The 8,197-nt window shown below is 37.8% G+C and overlaps 1 non-coding gene across 1 annotated transcript; it reads right to left on the bottom strand.

Annotated features, from left to right (window-relative positions):
- Window positions 1-574: 574 nt before the first annotated feature.
- Window positions 575-681, bottom strand: LOC116125442. Its single transcript, XR_004127347.1, has one exon. It is a non-coding gene; the product is annotated as a small nucleolar RNA R71 (small nucleolar RNA).
- Between the last annotated feature and the right edge of the window lie 7,516 nt (window positions 682-8,197).

Below are 8,197 nucleotides of genomic sequence, written 5' to 3'. Positions count from 1 at the left end.
TTTTTAATTTTTTTTCAGTTGGTTTGTGATCTCACGTTCTTTCAATTTTGTCTTTGCAGTTTATGCGAAGAACGAGACGTCAATCAGTGGTTCTTGTTGATCCTGAGATTGAGAGAACCGTTCAACGACGTAACAGAGAGAGAAGAGAAAGAGAGGATTTAGTTGTTGAAGCAGAAGAAATAGTTGCTGAAATGGCTGAACCAGAAAACAGGACACTCAGGGAATTTTTAGTTCGCACAGTGAATGGAAGTGGGTCAAGTATTACTAGACCTACTGTGCAAGCAAGCAACTTCAAGATCAAGCCGGCAATCATCAGATGATCCAGCAGTTGGTTAGATTTAACGGTGATTTGAAGGAAGATCCGAATCAGCACATTGCAAATTTCCTGGAAATTTGTGACACCTTCAACTCGAATGGAGTGTTGGATGATGCTATTAGGCTGCGGTTATTCCCATTCTCATTGGGAGATAAAGCCAAGGGGTGGTTAATGGCATTAGCACCGGGGACTATAACAACGTGGAATGATCTAGCACAGAAATTCCTTACCAAGTTCTTTCCTCTAGCTAAATCAGCGAAATTGAGAAATGATATCACATCATTTCTACAAGATGATGCCAAGTCATTGTACAAGGCTTGGGAGAGATACAAGGAGTTGATGAGGAAATGTCCACAACATGGGTTGCCAGTTTGGCTTCAAGTCCAAACGTTTTACAGTGGATTGATGGGTAATGTGTAATATCCCACTTGAGGTACGTACTTAAGATTTGCTGTATTATTTAAAAGTTCATTGATTTAGCTTCAAATGAGTTTGTATGTTGAGTTGGTTGGTGAATTTTGGAAATCCAATCTTCGCCGGGGCGAAAAAGAAGCTTCGCCGCGGCAAGGAGGAGCTCCACCAACGGGTAGGTTCTGCCCTGTTTTGTCGGGGCGATGTTATATTAATTGATTTCGAATTGAATTGTTTTTGTATTTGTTTTTGGCTAAGATTGTTTTCTGTTTTACTCAAAACCCCCTAGCATTATTCACATCATCAAAAATTCGGCTAGACACTCTTCGTGGGATCGACCCTTGCTTACCCTATTTACAGTTCAATAGTTAGGTTAGGAAGGTTTTTAATCTTGGTTGCCTACGACAGCACACCATCACCTGGCCAAGTCACCCACCAATTTAGGTTTTAGAAAACCAAATGCTCAACAATTGCATCTATAAACATAAAGGGATGGGGTTTTGGACCCTTTTGACTTTCAGTCATTTGAGGTATGTGAATCATGCCGTTTAGGCAAGATGACCAAGTCTCTTTTCACAGGACAAGGTGAAAGGGCTACTGAGCTGTTAGGCATCCTCTATAGTAATGTATGTGGTCCACTAACAGTTGAGGCCATAGGTGGATATTCATACTTCATCACATTTACTGATGATCTCAGTAGATATGGTTATGTCTACCTTATGAGACATAAATCTGAAGCCTTTGATAAATTCAAGGAATTCAGGAATGAAGTACAGAATATGTTGGGCAAAAGTATTAAAGCTCTTCAGTCGGATCGAGGTGGTGAATACCCTTAAGCTCAGGGTTTTCAAGTACCTGAATGAATGTAGGATAGTATCACAGCTCACCCCTCCTTATACACCCCAACACAATGGAGTGTCAGAAATGAGGAACAGGAGCTTACTTGATATGGTTAGGTCCATGATGAGTTTTAGTGATTCACCGCATCATTCTAGGGTTATGCCCTAGAGATTGTGACTCACGTTTTGAACCATGTGCTGTCAAAGTCTGTAGATAAGACTCTATATGAGCTATGGAGTGGGCGAAAGCCCACTTGTCTTATCTAAGGATTTGGGTGTTGCGAAGCTTATGTTAAGAAATTGACTTCGAACAAACTGGGCCCAAAATCCTATAAATTTGTATTTTGTGGTTATCCAAAGGAGACCAAAGGATACTATTTCTACCACCCAGAAGAGCGCAAAATTTTTTTTGCTTGATCTGGTGTCGTCCTAGAAAAGGAATTTTGCTAAGAAGTACTAGTGGGAGAAAAGTAGAACTAGATGAAGTTCTAGAACCACAATATAACTAGACGAAGATGGGATGATGTGCCATAAGAAGTGTTTAGCATAATGAGGAGGTTACTCCATACTTGTGGATCAAAGTGGACCACCTCAGGTAGCATAGAGCTACGTAGATCTGGGAGAGTACGTCATGAGCCCGAGATATGGTTATCTCGTGACTCAACATTGCGTACTAGTCTACCAAGACGATGACCCAGAACCTACAGAGATGCTATATCGAATCCAGTTCTATTAAATGGCTTGAAGCCATGAAATCTGAGATAGACTCCATGTACCAGACCAAGTGTGGTCTCTGGTGGAACCACCTGAAGGAGTTAAACTCGTAGGGTGTAATGGGTCTTCAAGAAGACTGATATAGATGGCAATGTGCATACTTATAAAGCACAACTGGTTGCCAAAGGTTTCAAACAAATTCATGGCATTGACTATAAAGAAACCTTTTCGCCGGTTGCCATGATTAATCCATCCGTATAGCTTGCAATTGCTGCATATCATGACTATGAGATTTGGCAAATGGATGCAAAATTGCTTTCCTGAACGGAAACCTTGAGGAGGATGTGTATATGACACAACCTGATGGTTTCATTCTTGATAGTCAAGCTAATAAATTATGCAAGCTGCGAGATCCATTTATCGACTCAAGCAAGCTTCAGGAGGGAACATTCATTTTGATGAAGCCATAAAAGAATTTGGTTTTATCAAGAACGAAGATAGCCTTGTGTTTACAAGAAAGTGAGTGGGAGCGCAGTATTATTCCTAGTGTTGTACGTCGATGACATCTTCTGATCGGGAATGATATACCAAACTTGCAGTCGGTAAAGACTTGGTTATCCAAGTGCTTCTCCATGAAGGACTTAGGGGAAATAGCCTACATCCTTGGAATAAAGATTTATCGTGATAGACCACGTAAGTTGCTTGGCCTAAGTCAAGTGCATATATTGACAAAGTAATGAAAAGATTCAATACAGAAGAATCCAAGAAGGGATTTCTTCCGATGTCACATGGTGTTTATCTCTCTAAATTTATGTCCTAGAACACAAGATGAGAGAGATGGATGAAGAAGATCCCATATGCATCAGCAATTGGATCCATCATGTATGCCATGCTATGTACTCGGATTGATGTCTCATGTGCCTTGAGCACTTGTAGTAGATATCAATTGGATCCAGGTGAGCATCACTGATGGCTATCAAAGAATATTGTTCTGGTTTATGGAGGGGAAGATGAGCTCACTGTAAGAGGATCAGTGATGCTAGTTTCCAAACGGAAAAGATGATTATCGATCGCAATCAGGTTTGTATTTTGTCTCAATGGCGGTGTATGAGTTGGAAGAGCTCCAAGCAAAGCAATGTAGTAGACTTTATAATGGAGGCTGAGTATATTGCATTGTCAGATGCGGCCAACGAGGCAGTCTGGATTAAAATTTCGTTCCTGAACTTGGTGTGGTTCCCCACGATTGTTGATCCTATAGACATCTATTGTGATAACAATGGAGCAATTGCTCAAGCCAGGAAACCACAGTCTCATTAGAAGTCCAAACACATACTAAGACAATTCCATCTCATCAAAGAGATTGTTGAGAGGAAAGACGTTAGATTAGTAAAGTGCATACTGACGACAATCTCGCAGATCCACTGACAAAGCCTCTGTCGCAGCAAAAGCATAAAGGCACCTGAGATAATTTGGTATTAACTACATGAATGATTGGCCATAGTGCAAGTAGAGATTGTTAGAGTAGATGCCCTAAAGCCATCATTATTGTGGAATTGACTCTTTGTAATAATGTTCATTAATCAATAAAAGGCATTTTATTCTATATCGCGTAAATCATTATTATTGCAATATGTATCGATATATGTCCTTAGAATGGTAGAACCATGACGAGGGTATCAAGTGTTTCAAATCTTGATAGTGAGAACCCTATGAGCACATATGGTGGTCATTCTATAAACATCCGTAGCCCCAGTATTATTCTGAAGTAAGGGCACAGATAATACAGTAAGGCTATCATAGTGTTGAAAAACCCTATCGAAAGGCAGTGACTGATCTCACTTGTCAAGGTTGTTTGGTGACAACCTAGTGCAACACATGGGTGCTTGCTGTAGGCGAATACAACGCAGCAAGTTCACTGGACTGACCCACCAGAGGATTCCATATGGATGGTAACCCCAGTGTCTATGGAACATATCCTTTAACGAATGGTGGTGCATGTGATCCTTAGACTTGAGATCACCGGAGTGCCTTGTGCACCGATTGGTGCAGTTTGACACTAGCCTAACGCAGTTCTATTCAGAGCTGTCAATACAGTGGTGATTGGCTCCATCAAGGAGTGTATCAAGACTATAGTGGATTGACAGAGGATTCATCACTCCTGGGTATGGGAGAAGTTATCTCATGGCGCAATTCAGTATATGACAATGACACTAAAACTGTGGCCACAGTGGGATTGAGTTGTTGGTCTATCCGGATTATAATACAGGTCATTGGTCCAGAAACTGAATACATAATATCGAGAATAACCAAAGGTTGACATTATTTCTATGCCTTCGTCTCGTCAAGTTAACGTATGATGAAAGGATCGAATTGTACGGTAACCATATCGTTGATAGATAGCTACTTTGCTGAATCCGAATCTATCGGGTGGCCATGATGCCTTGCTAGGGGCCAATCTTGGTCTGTGTATCAGTGAGGCGATTAATTGGTGTTAATCGTGATACTATACATTGCCGGTATGATGAGGAGCCTATGGGTCACACGCATAGAAGATAATTTAAGACTTAGGAAGAAAGAAGGGTGTTTTCGTCTTTTAAGGTGAAAGGGTATTTTGGTAATTTCACAGTGCAATTAAATTTGCTGAGGTTGTAGCCTTTATTTAATTTATTAGAAAAATTAAATAAGTGAAATTACGTTTAAATATGTGTTCTCATATATTTAATTAAATCATCATTATTGTTAAATGTTGATATATATATATATATATGTTAATTGATTTTAATTGAAGATAATGATGAATTAAAATAAATGTCTAATAGGGAGTGTTTGGTAACATGGGGTGTTTGGGTTGGAGCCCAAGCCTATTCCATATTGGAATAGGGTAACTAATTTTTACTATAAAAGAGAAATGTTTCTTTGTAAAATGATTAGACTTTTCATTATTTCATTCTCTTGAAAAACACAAACACTGCAGCCCCATTTCTCTCCCACAGCAGAAACCTATTTTGCCTAAAATTAATTCATTTTGATTTCATTCTTCTTTAATCTTAAAGTCAAAGAGGATCTAGCAAATCCCTCTTTGGTTCTTTGTGATTGTCTTCGTGTAGACTTCATCGGTTCGATCCTACACTTGGGTCGGAAGCAAATACATTGAGAGACAAAGTTGGAGGAGCCTCTAAACATCGGTATGGTTTCTAAACTTCAAACTGATTTTTCTGTAGATTCTTATAATGTACAAACTGTGATTTTTGTACTTGGATCTTGGTTCTAAGAAACGATCCATGTAGTTTATGTTTTTGTTTTCCGTAGTGTAACTGGGTCGTTTCCTAACATCTCTTATGATGTATCTCTTTCTTTTCTTCTATGTTTATCTTTCTTTTCTTTCTTCTATTTTGGTTTGTCGATCAGACTAGGTTGAGGCATGGATTTGGAACCCTGGCCATGTGAGTGTATATTGGGTACAATCCTCATCTAAATGCACCGCTGACAGATTGTACCAATGCTGCAGCTCTCTGTTGAGGCCGCTCACTGATGGCGGCATTCATGTAGCTATGCTCTGCTGGGTACAGTCCTCATCCACATACATTATTGACGGACTGTACAAATACTGTATCTCCCTGCTAATGCCGCTCATTGATTGCAGCGTGTATGTGGGTATCTCTGTCAGTCACGGGTTCCCCATCGCAACAACCTTACAACATAACATATTGTAGAAAGAGAATAGAAAGAGATACTGTGCACATTTTCAAATAAATTTCCAAGCTATGGAAATTCTACAGTTGCATTCTTTAGTAAATGAGAAAATATATATACTTGCATGTTAGCTTAAAAGAAAACTACAAGCCATTTTCTTTTCTTTCTCATTCTTTGCTAACATATTCTTTAATATTCTCATTTACCAAATCAAGGCTATATATAAATCATATGCACAATATATGCATGATCAAGCCCATTCTTTGATGTTCTTTTCAAGCTCACATATACAAACTTGAAAACTCATTATGGCATAATGATATGTCATAACATAGTCTCCCATTTTTATCAACAATGCCATAGCAAAGGAACACTTTAACATACAATTCTTTTCTAACACTTTCATGTGCTATTCAAGAAATAGTAAAGGTTCAAGTAACTAGAACCAAACACCAAGGGCCATATCTCTCATGGAACTAACATGACCAAGTGATATTCTAAATTCTGGCATAACAATATGCAATCTTGAATATTAACATTTACACTTGGTTAAGCCCAACGTAATCTACTTCAATTCTTGCCTTTCTCTAACCCTTTCTTCAATAGGGTTTAACCAACTCATGCATGCATTTTCTCTTTGGATTTTCATCAAACACTTCATATGCACATGCAACTACCATGTTGGCTACACTTCCACATCTCTCTAAATCCACCAAAATTTGAGCAAAAACTCACTAATTATAGCATCAAACCTGGCCATTTTCAACAATTTTCAACACTTCAAAAATTCAATCACTAATTCTTCCATAATTCCACCAATTCATCACATACTCATACACTACTTCTCAATGCTGGAAATTATGCATCATTCAACATCAAAAATAGCCAACAATTCTCACATACAAACACATACAAACATGTAAGAATCATTCTACACAAGTCTTGCTCAAATCAAGGCTAAAATTAGGTTTACTTACCTTGAATGTGTGATATCACCTCATTTTGCTAAAAGTATCTTCCTCTTGGACCTAGATCATATAAAATCCATAAGAAGTTAAACTTTAAAGTTTAATCACACTCCTTGTGCTAGAATCTTACCTTTGAATGCTTTAGGATTGAAAATCTATACAAATCCAGGCCAAATCCTATGAGTTCCCTTTGAAATTTAGTGAAGAAAATTGAGAGAAAATGGGGTGAGGGTGGCGTGTACAGGGGCTGAAGATATGGCTAGGGTTTCTTCAATGAAACCTTATATCTAATATTATACCCATGTATTCCCATTTTACCCTTGCACTTTCTATGAAATTCCATCTATATCCTTTAATCAATTACCAAAATACCCTTATTTTTATTATCTTCTTCACATTATTTCGCTTCCTTTCACTTCCCACTTTTTCAACTAATTATGAGTGAAAAGACCATTTTACCCCTAATGAAGTTTTAAGGAATTTTCTTCACATTTGTCTAAGGTTACTTCAAAGAAATCAAACTAAAGGTATTAGGGCATAAATAAAATTACGTACCTTGATGTGGGTGTTACATGTAATACTTTCTTTCTAGCTAGTATACTCGTAAAATAATCAATAAAACTCATTAAAAATATATCTACGAAAATACATATATAAACGAGTAATAGAGTATGGGCCCATATTTAATTTTTCTTTATATACAGATATTTACAAAGTATACTCAAAATAGCAACTTGACAGTGTAGCCCAACCCTTCCACTACGTGATAGTCCGAGTGACCGCAACTCACCTATTACCTGCAAAAACATTGAAAACAATGGAGTAAGCAGTAATTGCTCAGTAAGTAAACCCACTATGCTACCCTTCTCTCTCCGTTGCTTAAATCCTGAATTTTCTTTCCTTACAACTCATTTCCCGAGTATTCTCTATTCTTTCTCTGTTTCTTCTCTGTTCTTTCTTTGTTCTTTCTATATTCTTTCTCATTCTTTCTTTGTTCTTTCTCATTCTTTCTCTGTTTTGTTCACTGTTTTTCCCTCAATTTTCTAATTTTTCACTACTCGCAATAATGAGCATGGTATTATGCATTTTCATGATGCAAATGCATAAATTATGCATTTTCTTTCTATTTTTCTCATTCCGTTTTTTGTTTCTTATTCTTTATTTCTTTATTTCTTTTCTATTCTTTCTATTCTTTCTTTCTTTCTTTTCTTGCCAATCAGACTCGGTTGAGGTATGGATTTGGAGCCTTGGCCGTG

Source organism: Pistacia vera, unplaced genomic scaffold, assembly GCF_008641045.1.
Source record: "Pistacia vera cultivar Batoury unplaced genomic scaffold, PisVer_v2 Contig165, whole genome shotgun sequence".
In the NCBI taxonomy this organism is placed as follows: domain Eukaryota; kingdom Viridiplantae; phylum Streptophyta; class Magnoliopsida; order Sapindales; family Anacardiaceae; genus Pistacia; species Pistacia vera.
The sequence above is the reverse complement of the archived record's forward strand: the minus strand, read 5'-3'. Positions and strand labels throughout refer to the sequence as shown.